The sequence below is a fragment of the Tamandua tetradactyla genome, chromosome 11 (assembly GCF_023851605.1).
Source record: "Tamandua tetradactyla isolate mTamTet1 chromosome 11, mTamTet1.pri, whole genome shotgun sequence".
NCBI classification, from domain to species: Eukaryota; Metazoa; Chordata; class Mammalia; order Pilosa; family Myrmecophagidae; genus Tamandua; species Tamandua tetradactyla.
This window is the reverse complement of record NC_135337.1, coordinates 102,401,490-102,420,017: the sequence shown is the minus strand read 5'-3', so window position 1 is coordinate 102,420,017 and position 18,528 is coordinate 102,401,490. Positions and strand designations below refer to the sequence as shown.

At 41.6% G+C, this 18,528-nt stretch overlaps 1 protein-coding gene across 6 annotated transcripts in view; it reads left to right on the top strand.

Annotated features, from left to right (window-relative positions):
• Window positions 1-8,028: 8,028 nt before the first annotated feature.
• The window catches only part of LOC143650892 (cytoskeleton-associated protein 5-like), a 105,933-nt gene continuing 95,433 nt past the window's right edge, over window positions 8,029-18,528 (top strand). For 3 of the 6 annotated variants that reach the window (XM_077122204.1, XM_077122203.1, XM_077122198.1), the window contains exon 1: window positions 8,029-8,254. The gene's annotated coding sequence lies outside the window, so the exon portion shown is untranslated. The other 3 variants (XM_077122202.1, XM_077122201.1, XM_077122199.1) reach the window with 3 other exon arrangements.

Sequence of the window (18,528 nt, the reverse complement as noted above, 5' to 3'; positions counted from 1 at the left end):
TAAGCCACGTGTGTGATTCACGTGGGCCGTTCTGTTGCCTGTCTGGGGCCTCTTCTACCTTCAGGTGGCCGGGGTCCCATCACACGGCTCCTGGCTAATGCAAACTCCCTTCCAGTGCCGCTGCTCACCAGTGTCTTTCCTAAGCCTTTTACTCTCATTAACCAGGTTGGGGACCAGTGGTTTGAGGGAATGTTTGTGGTTCAGGGCTAGTCTCTGCCACTGCCTAAGAAGCTGTGCCTAGACCAAGTATGGCCTGCCACCTAAGTCTGGTGCTCTTCCACACTCCCCTCGCTCTCTGGGATGCACAGGGAAGAGATTCTGAAACAGCCTTTCAGCAGAGGGCCAGAAGTTTCCATCCATGTACAGTGAGTTTGGGTCAGGACTTGAGGCATCTAATAATGGAAGTGTTATCCACGAAGCTGAGCCTCCTCTATTCTCTCTCAAATGCTCGGGGCTCTAACGTAGTGGGCAGAGGGCCTGTGGCTATGGGGTGGTGATGTTTCTATTCCAAGTTTCTATTCTAAGTTGCTCTTCTCCACTAAGTGACTTCCTTTCTGTGATGAGACGCCATCGCCTGGTCCGTGCTCACCCATGCAAAAGGCCTACATCTCGGGCTAGAGTCAAGCAGAGTTGAGACCTTTTGTCTTGAAACTCTACCTAGCCCTTCTTCACTTTGTGCTTGGTTTTCTGTTTCTGACCTTGTCTTGTAGGACTAGCAGTCCCCGAAGTCCTGTGGTGAGGAGGGCTAAACAGAGATTCCAAGGGGTGGGCGAGAAGTAGGCCCAGGAGGAAGTCTGTCCACCCAGGAGCAGACCCGGGCCTCTTCCACTCAGGAACTGGGAAGACAGGAGGGATTTGAGGGGATGTTTCCTGAGTTCAGACTTGCCCCGTGGTTATCAGTATGAAGCAAACAGCTGCCAAATGAGAGTGATAAAGGAGGACAAGAGCAAATTTCTTTTGGTCAGTTCTGAGGAAAGACAGAGGCCAAATCCTGTCCTCAGCACTCAGCCCCAGGTCTGGGCTTCCACACCGCAGCCAGGCCGGGCTTTTCCAGTACAAGCAGTGGCAAACTTGAGGGGTCACTTCTGGAAGGAAAGGGGGACATTTCATACTTGATGAGACAGGAAACAAAGGAGCACTTTGCAATGTCAAGCTCACAGTTAAGGAGGAGGAGAAAGTAGAAAAATGGCCTTTTTTTTTAACTGAAAAGGGGGAAGGATCTTATTGCACTTGGGCTGTTCAGAATGTAGAAAGGACATATTTGAGGAATTATCTATTTGAGCACTGATTGATTTACTATGTAAAAAGCAAAACCTCTCTGTCCTAAGCTAATGGAAGTGATTCTCCCACACTCACGTGTACTGGTCTTAACGTTACTTACTGGGGAGATTGGACTTTCTTGAATTATTTAACCACTATGTTCAGCATTTTAGAACTTTATGATAATTTAATATAAATTTAGCTTTTCTTAATCACCTCGCCTGGCTTGGAGTGATGAGTCACGCTGTGCCTGCCCCACCCGGACCCTGCTGGGCCCTGCCTCTGAGCCTCCGGGCCGGCGCAATGGGGGGTGACAAGGCCATGGGTTTCTGGCTGGAGGCTCCGCTCACCTTGAGAAGACGAGTCAAAACCAGAATTCACTGGCCTGTGACGTCCTGGCTTCCTCCCGAGGCAGGGGAGGGATGGCAGCCTCCCTCTTGTGCCAGCTCTGGTGGCGGGCGCCTGAGGCCCTGCCTGGACGCACAGGGGATGGGCCGTGCCCACGGGGATGTCGTCCTGAGGCTACGGCCTGATGGCGGGGGTGCCACGCTGACCCCCCGCCGCCTCTCTCAGGCCTTCAGCATCATACCACCCGACCTTGCCTTGCGCACTGGCAAAACCACTTGATGCAGTCAGAAAACTGCTGGGAGGGGGGCAAAGGGGCCAGCTCCATCCTCAGCTTTGCTCTGGGTTCTGGTTGACATCGGTCACGTGTCACAGTGACTCCGAGATAAGGGCAAATGAATGCTAAGGTTGCTTTCGTTCTTAGAAAGCTGTCTTCTCGCCCCCACGTGTCTGCGCTGCAGCAGGGACCTGGGGAGCCCCCTCGGAGCCAGCACCAGGCCTGCCGCGGCACACTGGGAATTGTGGGAGCCTTGATGCCAGGTGTTGGATTGGGTGTGAGGCTCAGTGGTGGGTTTTCTAAACCAGAGCCCACTTACAGAGTAATGTTCCCATTCATTCATTCAGCTCTTCCTATGGGCTGGGCAATGCCCAAGACTGAACAAGAAAGATATAATCTCACCACAGGACTTAAGAGTCTACCAATACCCACCCCAGTTCCCAACCCCCCAAAATAGGAAAGAAAAGAAAGACTGAAGCATCTTGCATTTAGGAACAAAAGATCTGAGTGTAAAACTACAGCCCACATTCTTCCAACTTCATTAAGGTGTACGGGTACAAAGACAAAAGTAAGTGAAATAGCTCAAGGACAGACAACTCTCACCTCCACCCCAACATTTTCTTTTGGGAAAACAAAAAGCAAAACCCAGAAAAGGAGAACTCTTGAAGCTGTATAATCCAGCCCCAAACACAAGCCTGTGTGGCTGCAGGGAGCACCTCTCCCAAAGCCTTAGGTTAGAGGCCAGGCCTCAGGAAGAGCTTTTCAAATAGGAAGGGAAAATGAACACATCAAACACAAAACATTTGCTTGGAAAGCCAAAGATGTTTGCAGAACGAAGTTGGGTGAATGTATTTTGCCACCTTATGACCACGACAGCCAGCTAATCAGGCATTCAGCACTGCCTGAGGCTTAGGGTTCCCCACAGCTGTCACTTCAGCAGGAGACGGGAAGAGAACAGGCTGGGCCTGCTGGCCCAGGTTTGACGGGAACTTGGCTGGTGACCAGTGAGACTTTCCTAACAGTGGAAAGGACTAGCACTCTGTTTTCAGGTTATAGAGCTGAACTAGCTATTGGTTTCCTCATCAGCAAAATGAAAAGGTTGAAACACACAATTGCTAAGGTCATGTCTAGCCTGAAATTTGAATTTGTGTTTCTTCCAGGAAATCCTGGTGATGCCCCAAGGGTGAAGAATTCTTTGGTTTTCTGCATGCAAAACCTGAAACTGATAAGCAGGGAGGAGGTGGGTCAAGTTATAAGAAACTGGAAATATTTTTGCAAATTGATTATGCTCAAATATAGTCACTGGGTTCAGTGGAAGAATGTTCACCCTTCATGTGGGAGACTGGGTTCGATGCCTGGACCATGCACCCCCCCACCCCACCCCCCAAAAATATATATATAGTCACTGTCTTTCTTTGCACCTTGAAAAAACTGTGAAACCTAAGGTAGAAGGATCTCTGAGGCATGAATAGTGATGCTTTCATCCAATCTGGGCCTGAAGAAGACAGAAAGTAAGTGCTGCATAGGAACTTAGAAAAAGGATCTACAAGACGAGATTCTACGTGCAATTCACCTCATTCAAGAGTCAAATAAACTTTAATTCTCTAATCGCTGTTCAATGACATGATAAAAGAAATGTGGTTGCGTCTGTCTCATGGCAAAGAAACAGTCTATATATATGTTTTTTCTTTCATGTGTGAACATGGCCCCACTGACTTATTTAGTAGGATGTAAGATTGGGATGTTTCAATCTTTGCTTTGAAACATTCCCTCACTCGCATAGTTATTTTCCTTACAGACTGCTTCCCCATTAAACAGCTGACAGGGGCAGGGAGAGCTCAGCACAGGGAACAGAGAGACTTTTCTCTCCAGCCAAGGCTCCAGCTCACAACTTTGGACTCCTTGAAACGGTATTAAAACAGACTCAGATGGTCTAACTCAGGGTCTGAGTGTAAACCTAAGGCCCCAAGCCACACAATCTGCTTATTCCATTTAACAGGGCATAAAGCGCCAGGTACTCTCACTTATCCTGCCCTCAGTGGTTTTCCTTCCCGCCTGTAAAGGCCTGTTGACAGCCTGCTGCCAAGGTCCCTATCTCTCCCTTTCACCACCTTCCTTTTTGGGAGGCTGAGGCTTCTGTGGCCACAGTTGTTGGTCATCCTGCATCCTTGGAGCTGCAGATAGGGAAGCTCCAAAAGGAGAAGGTATTCATTCCTGAATTCAACCACGCTTGTTAAATGCAACCAGATGTAAGCTCGTGTAAGCCTTTCATTCTCGGAGGCGAGTCGAGGTAGGAAATCCCAGTCACTTGAAATCTGCACTCATGTCAGCACTGCTATCTCCAGGCCATAATTCAGGAGATGCCTGAACTGAAATTTGAAAGGGAGATTTCCATTGAGGTTACTCCTCTCTGGGCTGGAAAGGCAGGTTCCTGTCCCAAGGCAGCAATGCCTTGACCAGAATACCACTTCTGATGAAGATGGACTGAGCACTGTCACAGTCCTAGCAGGTTTTATAAAAATGTCCAGCATGGTTGGTTATTCCACAGTCACAATGTCTGGCATTTGCTTCATGCTTCTGGTTGCGATAATATAAAGTATTCCCTTTGCTCTCTAACGTGCACAAGGGTTTCACTGTCCTCTGAATATTCTCCTTTGGGAGACCCCTAGAACAAAGAAGGCAGGCATAACTCTAATAGATACATTGGTAAATGCTATTTGATGATTATCCTAGACTGCAAAAGATCACTGGTCAGGCAATCTCTGAACACCTAGTATGGGTAAGGCCCCACATGCTCTACCAGCCCCCTCCCACTTTATCTGTCAGATCCATCTCCTGATGCAGACTGCCCACTGCTCCGCTGCGGCTCCAGTGGCCTCACTCTTCTCCACCCTGCTGGCATGTTCCCACCGTGGGGCCTCTGGAGAGCTGTTCCCTCTGGCTGGCACTTTCTTCCCCAGATGCAGTCGTGGCTGAAAGTCTTTGCTGATAGGTATCCTCAGTGAAACCTGCTCTGACCACCCTTTTTAAAAATTAGTCTTCCCTACCTCCACTTCCTGATTCCTTTCTGCCTGCTTTATTCTTTTTTTTTCTTTTCCCATTGCACAGATAATCTTCTAACATACTATATCACTTATTTGTTTGTTGACTGTCTGCTTCCCCACTTGAGTGTGTGCTCCACAAGGGGAGGGTGGTTTATCGTTCAGGTTCGGTTTGATTTGGCTGGTTTGCTGTTCAAGGGCCTAGAACATTTCCTGCACACATGAGGTACTCAATAAATATTTGTCAAATGAATAAACCAATGAATGAAGTCGAATCGAATGCATACCTCCTACAAGAGCTACTACACCTAGCCCATCCGAGACAAAAATGGATTATGGCATTGTGATGTAAAACTCTCCAGGACCTGGCCTCCACACATCCTGTATCAATCGAAATTCCAGGTTCCCCTCACCCTCTCTTTAAGCATACTCTTCAGGTTAGTTCTGGTAAACATGTCAATGGCCAATGACTAAACAAGACTCTATGTATTCACAACCTGAAGATTACTGGGACCTTTTTATTCGAACTGGTTTCTGTCTCCTTACCCACATGTGAATCTGTTCTCAACTCCCATAATTTCACTCCCTCTACTCTTCACCTGTGGTCTCATCCACTACCACAATTTCAGCCTTTCATTCTATGGAGGTGATTTTCAAATCTCTATTGCTTGAGTCCTAATGTCTTTTGCCTGCTCCCATTCTGTATTTTTCAGGCCTACTTAGATAACTCCATTTGAACGTGTCATTGGTACCTAAAAGTAAACATTGCTAAAACTAGACTCCTTGCCTTCCCTGACAAATCGGTATCTCCTGACTTCCCACTTTCATTTAGGAAATCACTGCCCTCCAAGTCTCTACACTCAAAGCCTGGCACTCTTTTTGACTCATCTACCAAAACTACTTTCACCTTTGTACCTAATCAAGACAATTGCCAAATCCTCTACCATCTCTTTAATCTGTTTTCATTGCCACTGCTATTAGTTCATGTGTCTCCTAATCAGCCTCCCACTTTCCAGCTCTAACTCATTTTAGACAATCAAGCTAATTAATTTTTAAAGTAGGGTTTGGATTTTGTTACTTCTGCTCAGAAACCTTCAATAGCTCCCCATTGCCTACTAAAAACAGCAATACATTCCTTACTCTGGCATTACACGATCCGTTCTTAATCTCTACTTCCCAACATGAATGCAGTTCTAAAATCAAACCCACATGTTCATTCCCTTACATACAATACACTTTCTTGTCTCTGCTCTTGCTTGCATTTTTCCTATAACTAGACATGTTCTTCCTCCCCATTCTAATAAGAAAAAGTAACATGTCAATGATAAAACAAAAACAAACAAACAAAAACTCAGTCCCTCTCCTTTTAAGTTTCTTGTAATTCCAGGAATGTTCTAATCATTTTGGACATGTGCGCAAATGCACATACATTTATAACTATACATAAATCATCCCATATATACTTTTCTGCAATGTACCTTTTTTCAATTAATAAAATTTGTGTATTTTTCTATATCAGCATGTATAGATTAGCTATATATATTCTTTAGTGCTGTATGGCTGGGTCACATTTCATTCCTTTTCCGTGTGAGTATCCTGTTATTGTAGCACCATTTGTTGTTGGTTTCTTTTGGGAAGTTCGTGGGTGGGGAATCACTGGGTCTCCCTCATGGCAGGGGAGAATTCTACCACTGAACCACCCTCGCACACCCACCACATTCTTTTCAACAGTTGCTTAGTGTTCCATTGAATGAAAAAAACTATAATTTATGTAGGCAACAAGTTCTCTGTTGATGGATATGTAGTTTCCTATCACAAGCAGTACTGCACTGTGCATTTTTCTTTGCCTATTTTCTTTAACCTGTGGGATAAAATCTTAACAGTGGTATTACTGGGTCAAAGATTACATACATTTTACATCTTAATATCTGCCAATTGTCCTCCTAAACATTTCTACCAATTATACTCCCATCATCAGTGAGTTTGAGTGTCTATTTCTCCAAATGGTGGTCAACCCAAGGTTGTTTTCATCTATTTCAACTTGACAGATGTTCTAGTTTGCTAGCTGCCAGAATGCAACACACCAGAGACGGATTGACTTTTAATAAAAGGGGATTTATTTTGTTGGTTCTTCAGAGGAAAGGCAGCTAACTTTCCACTGAGGTTCTTTCTTACATGGAAGGCACAGGATGGTCTCTGCTGGTCTTCTCTCCAGGCCCCTGGCTTCCAACAACTTTCCCTGGGGTGATTTCTTTCTCCATCTCCAAGGGCCCGGGCTGAGCTGCAAGTGCTGAGATGAGGAATGCCAAGCTGCTAGCAGTGCTACGTTGCAATCTCTCATTTAAGCACCAGTCAATTAAGTCAAACATCACTCATTGCAGCAGACACGCCTCCTAGCTGACTGCAGATGTAATTGGCAACAGATGAGGTTCACGTACGGTTGGCTTATGTCCGCAGCAACAAGACTAGGTATGCTCACCTGGCCAAGTTGACAACTGAATCTAACTAACACAACAGATTTAAAAAAAAAGTTTTAATTTGCTTTTATCCATCTCTCCAGCTTTCAGCCTGTTGGTAATCTACATATTCTTCAAATCCCAGGTTAAAAATACATCCCCTTTATAGATGCTTCATCAAAAAATGTCTTGCTTCATTAAACAGCTACAGCTCTTCATTCAGATGGTTTCAAATTGCTTTCCTTAAATTATCTAAGCTTCTTATTTTAAAAACAGGAATAGTAAGCATTCGCGGAATGTTTAAGAGTTTATTCAAGGCCTTTCCCAGTTATTTTCAATTATCTATATTAAATCCTCACCCTAAATTTGCGAGGAAAGCTGCGTTGTCCCATTTTCCAGATGAGGAAAATGAGCTTCAGAAAGATTTGCTTGGTTGTCATCCCAGACAAGAAGGCGAGTCCGGGCACCGCGCCCTCCTGCCCTGCCACACCCCAGTTGCCCGTTTCCCTCGCAGCACTTCGCTGCACAATCAGCATTGTGGTTAATGAAATGACTGGAAAAAATGTCAGGCGTAAACAGCAGTTTAAACACGTGAGATTAAAGCCTCGGCCAGGGATGCACAGCTCCACCCGCCCCCTTCGCCCTTCCTCCCGGGACCACGGGCCGCCAGCGTCGGGTCCCCAGGGAAACCCGAAGGCTAGCGGCCCCTTTAAGGCTGCAGGCAGCGCGTGCCCACAGCTCTTTCAAACGGACCAATAGCAGGGTACGGGGGGCCCTACAAGGGCCTATAAGTGGCGAGAGCAGTGCGGGGTGTGCGGCGGCCCAAGCAGTTTTGAGCGGCTTCCAGCAGGCCCCAGGGTGCTGGCCCGGCGGAGGTGAGCGGGCGGTGGGTTTCACCCACCCGTCTAGGCTCCGGGGCCTGAGTGCAGCGCGCGCGGAGGGCCCCGAGACACGGGCGCGCGCCTCCCCTGCCCCGCCACCCTGGCGCTGCTGAAGCGGCGAGGCGGGGCGGAGGCCCGGGCGCCCGCGGCTGGGAGGGTGGGGGGCACGAGCCACCGAGGCTGAGGCTGGGGTCCGCCGCCCCAACGCACGGCGGCGGGGCCCGGGGGCGGCGGCTGGGGGCCGCCGGCGAGTCTGGGACACGCCCCGCCGCCGAGGGGTTCCGGGGTCGGGCGAGGGGGCCCGTGGCCCGCCCTGCTGTAACGCCCCTCACGTAGCTGTCAGATGAATGAATAAGTGAGCGAAAGCCGGTGCGGGCTGTGAGCGGCCCGGTGGCCTCGGGGCGTGACAAGGGCGGCCGTGCTGGGGCCTGGCGCGCACCTGGGCGCCAGGTGTGCTGCGATTTTAATGACTCGGTCGGTCACCACCCCGCTGGCGCGCCGGGCCTTCTGCACCGCGAGGCATCCTGTTGTGGAAGGCGTGGGTAGAGTTCAGGTGGCTGTTCAGCTTTGAGGTTTGGGGGCCCCATATAGTAGCCAGAGATGTAGGCTAAGCAGGCCTTGCGATTCAAGGTGGGGGTTCGGGAAACCAGGCTTTTATCTTTTTAGCCCTTAGCACTGTTGAGTTAGTTACCCTGCTGTAGTGGTCATTGTGGAATTTAAATGCACCCCGTTTTGTTTGTGGGGTAGAAAGTGACACTGCCAGAGTGTCTACTGTGTGTTAGAAAACATAGTCGTGTTGGTGAATCTTAATGAGTTCTCTCATTCATCAGCAACAGAGGGTGAGTGGCTTTTGCAGAAGTTGCTCCCAATTTATGCATGGCTCTAATTTAATCTCTTAGGAACCAAGGCATCAAATCTTGGCCCAGAAATGTTGCCTGTCTTATTTTTTATACATAATTATAACAATTGAAACTCATTTTTAGAAAAGTTGAGCTCCTCTTTTCTCCATTTTCATCTCCCTGGAAAGTGCTTCTTTGACCCAAAGAGTAATTACCAATAATTAAGCTAACAAGCTTTTGAAATTTAAGAAGTCATAAAAGATCTGGGCTTTTCTTAAGTGACCAAACAAAATGTAATGTTGCTTTTTTGAAACTTAATATAGAAAACATGAAATCAATTTATGTTGCCAGCATAAATTAAACCTAGTAGGTAAAGTATTGAGAGAAAAATTAACACAGGTTTTTGAAGTCTTTTTACTTAGGCAGTGGTAAGCAAAGACAGTTCTTAATAATAAATAGCATGTTATACTTTCTCTTTTAAGATTTGAATCCTCAACTTTGGATTATGAACAGTGGTTTGATAATTCCATCACAGAGATAACCTACAGCTGTCAGCTCAATTTTTGAAGTAAAAGTTTTAATTGTAGTAAATTTAAGTACCCTTAATATTAGAAATAGCATTCTAGGTTTGGGGGAAGCTCTTAGAAATAATAAACATCTTTAACAATGCCTTTGGGTGTTGTTTTAAATCTTGGAGTTGTTTATTCTTTTTTTTCTTTCAATTTAATGGGGTCTCCTTTATTCATTCAGTCAGTCAACAGATATTAATGTGTCTACTGCACATCAAACATTGTTCTAGGTTCTAGAAATACCTGGGTGAACCAGAAAAGGACAAATCTCCAGACCTAAAAGAATTTCACAATTTAATCTCTCCAACAGTATACTGTAGCAAATTTTAGTTTTTATGATTCCTGTAGCCCACCTCTGGGTTTTGAACAAAATAAATGCTGAAATACTTTAACTGGCAGTAGCTAACATTTATTGAATGCTGAATGGGTGCCATATTTATCTTTTTTTAATCCATGTAACGATATTTTACAGATAAGGAAATTTAGACTTAGAAAGGCTATGCTACTTGCTAAGATCATATCACCAATTTGAATCCAAGTTAGTCTGTCTCCAGGGCCTTTGCTGTTAATCTGTGCTTATACTACATGAAGTAACAGGGTCTGTTAGGGAGAATTCAGGAATAATTTCTGGGTAGAATCTCCCCCCCCCCTTGTTTTTAAACTTCTATCATACATATGATGAAATATGAATGAATGACAAGGCATGGTAGTTTTTCGAGGGAAGATGCAAGCAGTTCAAGATAACACTGTTCACAATATGAGAGATGGACAGCTGTGAGAGTGGGGGAGCTGAATATAAAGAATGTGAAATTGAGGTTTTGATTTAATTATGATTCATTGACTCCTGGTGGCCAGTGTTGAAGAGGTTTGAGGTTCTTAAGGGATTTTAGTATTCTTCCCTCTGGAGTGCAGAATATGTTACTTGCCTTCGCATTTGCTGTTTTCAGCCTGGAACTTACACTGGACCCCTATCTAAGTCTGTCTTTAAGTTATAGGCTCCACTCAGCTCTCAACTTATATGTCATCTCTTTAAAGAGGCATTTTCTAATCTCCCAATTAGAGAAGCCCTCTTAGTCACTCTTCTTCATTTTCCTTTTCCATTATTTCATAGCATTTATTGTTTGCTTATATACTGTGTGATTTCCTCACAGAACGTAAGTACTATGAAAGCAGAGTACAGGTTTTTCTATCTTGTGATCACAATGCCTTAAACAATGCCTGGAAGAAAACGCTCAAAAAATATTTGTTGAGCAAAACTTTTCAAAACTGGTATAGTGTTCTTTGTAGTGAAAGGACAGTATATAACTAACCAGTTGGCTGTGTTACTGTGTCTTTGGATTTAAAGCAGCATCAGCAGACTAATTTGGAAAATCTTTTAGAAAACATAGTTTTGTATTTGTGTCAACTGGGTGAGGGGAGATCTGGTTCCCCACCCCCACCTTTTTAAACCATTTTTTATTTGTGAAATGTAGCAGTATACAAAAACAATAAGTTTCAAAGTACATTGTAACAAGTAGTTATCGAACAGATTTTAGAGTTTGTTATGGGTTACAGTTCTACAATTTTAGGTTTTTTCGTTTTAGCTGCTCTCAGATATTGGAGACTAAAAGAAATATCAAGATAATGATTCAGCAGTCGTGCTCATTTGTTAAGTCCTATCTTCTCTGTTATAACTCCTCCTTCTCCTTTGATCCCTCTCAATCTTTAGGAGTATTTGGGCTATGCCATTTTAACTTCTTCATATTGGAAAGGGATGTCGATAATATGGGATGGGGGAAAGAACTAGGTGATGTTCTTTGAGAGGCAGGCTCCTCTGGGGTTCAGGACTTAGCTGACCTAGGAACCATCTGGCTGTTGTAGGTTTCTGTAAAGTAATCTTATTGTATTAAGCTTTTGTACAATCTCAGATAGAGCCTTGGGTGTTCTTTAGGGTTAACAGGAATGGTTTTGCTTGGGCTTTGGCAGCTGGTAATTAGCAGTATCTAGCTGAAGATTTCGTAAAAGTAGCCTCCAGAATAGTCTCTCAACTCCATTTGATCCCTCTTAGCCACTGATTGCTTATTTTGTTATAGTCCTTTTCTCCCTTTTGGTCAGGAAGGTATTGTTGATCCCATGGTGTCAGGGCCAATCTCATCTCTGGAAGTCATGTTCCACGTTTACCCATCACCATGTCATGTCCTAGGTAGAGGGGAGGGCAATGATTTCACTTACAGAGTTGGGCTTAGAGGCCACATGTGAGCAACAATAGAGGTTCTCTGGCAGTAACTCTTAGGCGTTATTATAGGTAGCTTATCTTCTCTGCTATAGATGTTATTCTCTTAAGAACAAGCCTCAAGATCAAGGGCTTGGCCTATTGAAGTCTGAAGTCTCTTTTGGTTTCTTTAATGGTTGTTGTATGTAGCAATGCTGACTTTCAGAGCTGTGGAACTCCATCCCTGAGTCTTAGGCGACACACAGGTAGTCAAAGTTCCGGGGAAATACCAGGTTATACATATTTAGCACAGCATTTCAAAATATAGAAATAACATTTACAGCTCCGAAGTAAATGCAACTGCTATAAGAGCTTACAATCTAGGCCCCAGTTTTTTTAAATAAGTATTTGCTAAAAGAGACAATACAATATTTGTTCTTTTGTTTCTGGCTTATTTTGTACCACATATCGACCCCAAGATTCATTCACCTCATTGCCTGCTTCACGACTTCTTTCTTTTGTGTAGCTGTACAATATTACATCACATGTATATACCACAGTTCGACATCCTCCTCAGTCAATATATCCTTGAGCCACCTGCATCCGTTGGGCATCATGGATAATGTCCAAAGTAAACATTCCACATCTCACATTATTCTCACTTAGTTGTACAATCATCAGCACTCTCAATTTTATGCAATTTTCATTACTCTAGAGAGAAAGATAATAGGTAAACACACCCTCACCAAATATAAAATCCAAACCTCCCATTAACTTTTGTCCCCTGCACCCCACCCCAATTATTTACCCCTGGTATTGCTGTGGTACTGTTGATGTCTTTCTCTTAAATATAGGCCATAGCATGCAATACTAGTGTTCCCCCTGTACCCCTTTATTATTGACTCTTTGTATAAGATTCATACCTTTGAAGTAGTTCATGCAAGAACTTAATATCTACAGTATTAATTCATGGGATACATGGCTCTATACAACCTATTTCAATCATGTTCACCTTCAGTATGGCACTATTACTTATAAACCCTCTAATGAACTGCCTTTACTTCTATCCATTCACTTACACTTAAGTTCAACCTCATTAGCTAACCATTCACCTGTCTCAAGCTTCAGTGTGTTTCTAGGTCCCCTATATTCTACATTTTAAGCCTCTGAGTTTACCTTTTCCAAAGTCATAATAGCAAAACCATGTAGTATCTATCATTTTGTGTCTGGCCTATTTCACTCAGCATTATGTTCTCAAGGTTCATCCATGTTGTGATATGCTTTGGGACCTCATTTCATATTACTGCTGCATAATATTCCATAGTATGTATATACCACATCTTGTTATCCCCTCTTTTATTGCTGGGCACTTGGATTGTTTCCATCTTTTGGCAGTTGTGAATAATGCTGCTATGAACATTGGTATACAAATGCCTGTCTGTGTCACTGCTTTCAGCTCTTAGGGTATATACTGAGGGGTGGTGTTGCCAGGTTACAGGGCAGTTCTATGTTTAGTTTTCTAAGAAACCACCAAGCTGTCTTCCACAGCGGCTATACCATTATACATTCCCACCAGCAATGAATAAGTGTTGTAATTTCTCCATATCCTCTCCAGCATTTGTAGTTTCCTCTTTAGTAGCAGCCATTTTTATAGTTGTGAGTTGAAATCTTGTTGTAGTCTTGATTTGCATTTTCCCTTATAGCTAATGAAAATGTTCATGTGCTTTTTAGTAATCTGTATTTGCTCTTAGGAAAAATATCTATTCATATCTTTAGCCCATTTTATAATTGGGTTGTTTGTTCTTTGGTTGTTGAGTTGTACAATGTCTTTATATGTACACTATGCCAAACCTTTATCTGAAATATGGTTTCCAAATATTTTCTCCCATTGAATTGGTTGCCTCTTCACCTTTTTCACAAAGTCCTTTAAGATACAGAAGCAACTGAATTTATGGAGTTCCCATTTATCTATCTTCTTTTGTTTCTTGTGATTTGGTTGTGAAGTTTGAGGTTAACTCCTATTACTAGGTGAAGATGTTTCCCTATATTTCATTCTAGGATTTTATGGTACCGGTTCTTATATTTAGGTCTTTGATCCACTTTGAGTTACTTTTTGTATGAGGTGTAAGGTAAGGGTTGTCTTGGATTTTGTTGTTGTTGTTATTAACGAATCTTCACACACATGCAGTCTATATGTGGTGTACAATCAGTGCCTCACAGTATCATCATGTAGTTGTATATTCATCACCATGATATTTTTTAGATTTGCATCACTCCAGAAAAATAAATAAAAAGAAAAAAGAAAAAAATTCATATATCTCATGCCCCTTACCCTTCCCTCTCATTGTCCTCTTAGTATTTATTTACCCAGTTTATTTTACCCCTTATCCCTCCTATTATTTTTATCCATTTTTTTACTTATGTATACATACCCTGGATAAAAGAAGCATCAGACACAAGGTTTTCACAATCACACAGTCACATTGTAAAAGTTATATCTTTATACAGCTGTCTTCAAGAATCAAGGCTACTGAACAGATCAACATTTTTGGTATTTCGGTAAGGATCATCTTTCATTCTTTTGGCTACTGATATCCAGTTCTCCTGTGTTGATTTATTGAGAAGATTATTTTGTCCCAGATCAGTGGATTTGGGGGCTTTGCCAAAGATAGGTTGACCATAGATTTGGTCTTCTATTTTCACACTCTTGATTTGCTTCCACTGGTCAATATTTCTTTGTGCTAATACCATGCTGTTTTGATCACTGTGCCTTTATAATACATTTTAAAATCAGGAAGTGTTCATCATCCCGTTCCTCTTCTTTTTTAGGATATCTGTAGCTATTTGAGGTCTCTTTCCCTTCCAAATGAATTAGATAAGTAGCTTTTCCAAGTCTTCAAAGTAGATTGTTGGGATTTTGGTTGGTGTTGTGTTGAATCTATAGAAAATTTGGGCAGAATTGACATCTTAACTACATTTAACCTTCCTATCCATGAGCACAGAATGTCTTTCCACCTATTTAGATCTTTTTTGATTTCTTGTAGCTATGTTTTGTATTTTTCTGTGTATGGGGCCTTTATATCCCTGGTTTCATTTATTTCTAGGTACTTGATCTTTCAGTTGCTATTTTGAATGGACATTTTTCCATAATTGTCTCCTCAGGTCATTGCTTGTGTATAAAAACATTACTGATTTTTGCACATTAATCTTCTATCCCGCCACTTTGCTGAATTTGTTTATTAACTCATGAAGCTTTGTTATAGATTTCTCAGAATATTTCAAGTATAGTATCATGTCATCTGCAAATAATGAAAGTTTTACTTCTTCCTTTGCAATTTGGATGCCTTTTCTTTTTCCTCCTTGGATGCTGTACTTAGAAGTTCTAGTATAATGTGGAATAATAGTGGGGACAGAGGGCATCTTTGTCTCACTCTCCATCTTACAAGAAGACTTTCAGTCTCTTAATGTTGAGTACCATGCTGGCTTTGGGTTTTTCATATGTGTCCTTTATGATATTTAGGAAGTTTCCTTCGATTCCTACTTTTTGAAGTATTTTTACCAGGAAAGGATGCTTAATTTTTTCAAATGCTTTTTCAGCATCAATTGAGATGATCATGTGATTTTTTGCTTTCGATTCATTAATGTACTGTATTACATTGATTGATTCTTCTGTTGAACCACTTTTACAATCCTAGTATAAACCCCACTTGGTTGTGGTGTATAATTCTTTTAATTGTTATTGAATTCAATTTATTAGTCTTTTGTTGAGAATTTTTGCATCTGTGTTCAATAGGGAGATTGGTCTGTAGTTTTCTTGTAGCATTTTTATGTGATTTTGTTATTAGAGTGATGTTAACTTCATAAAATGTTAGGTAGTGTTCTTTTTTCTTCAGTTTTTTGAAGAGTTTGAGCAGGATTGTTGTTAATTCTTTTGGGAATGTTTGATAAAATTCCCCTTTGATGCCATCTGGCCCTGGGCTTTTCTTGGTGAGAAGATTTTTGTTGACTAATTGAATCCCTTTACTTTTGATTGGTTTGTTGAGATCTTCTATTTCTGAAGTCATTGTAGGTTGTGCATTTCTAGGAATTTGTCCATTTCATCAGATTTCTCTAGTTTGTTGGTATATAGTTGTTCATAGTATCATATGATTTTTTTTTTATTCAGGGTCCAGGTAACGACCCTCCTCTCATTTCTGATTTAGTTTGTTTATATCTTCTCTCTTTTTCTTTGTTAGTGTAGCTAGTCTAGAGGTCCATCAATTTTAATGATTTTTCTCAATGAACCAACTTTTGCTTTTGTTGATTCACTCTTTTTTTTCTTGTTGTTCTCCAGTTCGTTTATTTCTACTTTGATCTTTATTTCTCTTCTTTTATTTGCTTTGGGGTTACTTTGCTGTTCTTTCTCTAGTTCCTCTGGGAGAGCAGTTAAATCCTTGATTTTTGCTCTTCTTTTTAAGATGGACATTTAGGGCAATAAATTTCTCTCTCAGCACTGCCTTTGCTGCATCCCATATGTTCTGATATGTTGTATTCTCATTTTCATTCATCTCCAGGTATTTACCAATTTCTCTAGTAGTTTTTTCTTTGACCCCCTGATTAAGAGTGTTAGTTAATCTCCATATATTTGTGAAAGTTATGTTCTTTTGTGGTTATTGATTTCCAGCTTCATTCCATTGTGATCAGAGAAAGTTCTTTGAATAATTTCAGTCTTTTAAAATTTGTACAGACCTGTTTTGTGTCCCAGCGTATGATCCATCCTGGAGAATGTTGCATGAGCACTAGAGAAGAATGTAGATCCAGGTGTTTTGGGTTATGGCGTTTTATATATGTCTGTTAGGTCTAATTCATTTATCAAATTGTTTATGTTCTCTATTTTTTGTTTGTCCTCTGTTCTATCTATAGAAGAGAGTGGTGTTGAAATGTCTGTTGTTCCCTTCAGTTTTGCCAGTGTTTGCCTCATGTACCATTGAGCTTCTTGACTGGGTACATAAATCTTTATGATTGTTATTTCGTGTTGGTGAATTGTCCCTTTTATTAATGCACAGTGTCTTTCCTTGTCTGTTATGACATCTTTACATTTAAAGTGCATCTTGCCTGATACTAGTATAGTACTCCTGCTTTCTTTTGGTTACAGCTTGTATGGAACATCTTTTTCCATCATTTCAGTTTCAATCTATTTGTATCCTTTGATCTAAGATGAGTCTCTTCTGAGGAGTATTAGACAGATCATATTTCTTAATCCTTTGTGCCAATCTCTGTCTTAATTGGTGAGTTTACTGAAATCTATTCTGCAACTAATTGTTGTGCTGTGATTTTAAATTTATTACTTTTTTCACAAAAGAAAAAAAGTCTATTGTAGTGATTAAAAAAAATTGTGCCTTCAAGCCTCCTATGTTCTAGAGCAGCTAGAAGGAAAAATCTGAAATGATGGAATGGTAACTCATGACACACTCTGGGACCTGTCCTGTAACTACTTGTTGAAAAGTGCTTTGAAAACTATTGCCTTCTTCTTTCTTTGCTCTCTCTATATATTATATTACACAACAAAAAAAGTTTTAAAAAAATTGGGGAATTTAGTCCTTTAACATTCAAAGTTATTATGGTAGAGGCAGTTCTTATATCTGCCATCTTATCCTTTTAGTTTTAGTTAGATCTGTATATTCTTTTTGTTCTTTCTTTTTATCTTTTAAATTACCTGTACTGGTACCTTCAGTTCTGTGTCCTCCTCCAGACCTCCTCCTTCTTTTTTTTTCATATTATTTTTGGCCAACAGAGCTCCCTTTAATGCTTCTTGTAGGGCAGGTCTCTTGGTGAACAAATTCTCTCAGTCTTTGTGAAACTTTAATCTGACTCTCACCTTTTTAATTTTTATTTATTTTATTTTTTTTGCATGGGCAGGCACTGGGAATCAAAATCAGGTCAGCCTGCCCCCTCTTCCTCACTTTTGAAGGACAACTTAGCTGGATAAAGATTTTTTATATATAAAAAGAGGATTTATTTGTCACAAGCAGATTAGGGGAATGTGCAATGCTAAGGCAGAAGTTTCCTCTTTCTCCTGAGAAAGAGGCAAGTTATATGGAAAATAGAATGATGTTACACAAGAAAAAATATGATTAGTAAAGAAAGAAAAAAAAGTGGACCTCACAAGGGGATGGAATGGATGGAATGCTAACAATTTACTGATGAAACTTACTTGTCCCTACCCCCAACCTCATGCCCCCAGCTTTAGTCTCAGAGAAAGTCATTTCAGGCTGTGGTTTAAGGAATGTTGTAATGTCCTAACAGTTGTACAAGGTAGTAGAGTACCAGAAAACTTGTCTTAGACATTTATGGTGATGTCTACATGTACAGGCAAGTTTGCTTTTACTTTGATCATTGTAGTTAAATTGGCCTCTTCTTTATATTGTACAAACAAGTTCATTACAGGCCCGTTTCAATTTATTTAACAATTCTCCCAACTGATCATTCTCCTTCCCACAGAGTTGGATTATCACACATCAGTCTTCAGGTACTCTTAGTCTATTGGAGATTCTTAGTATTTATGTTTTTCTTTTGTAGTGAATTCTGTCAGGAGTGCAGTATTTGTCCTTTTATGCCTGGCTTACTTCATTCAACATGATTCTTCAAAGCTCATCCATGTTGTCACATATATCAGAATATCATTCCTTT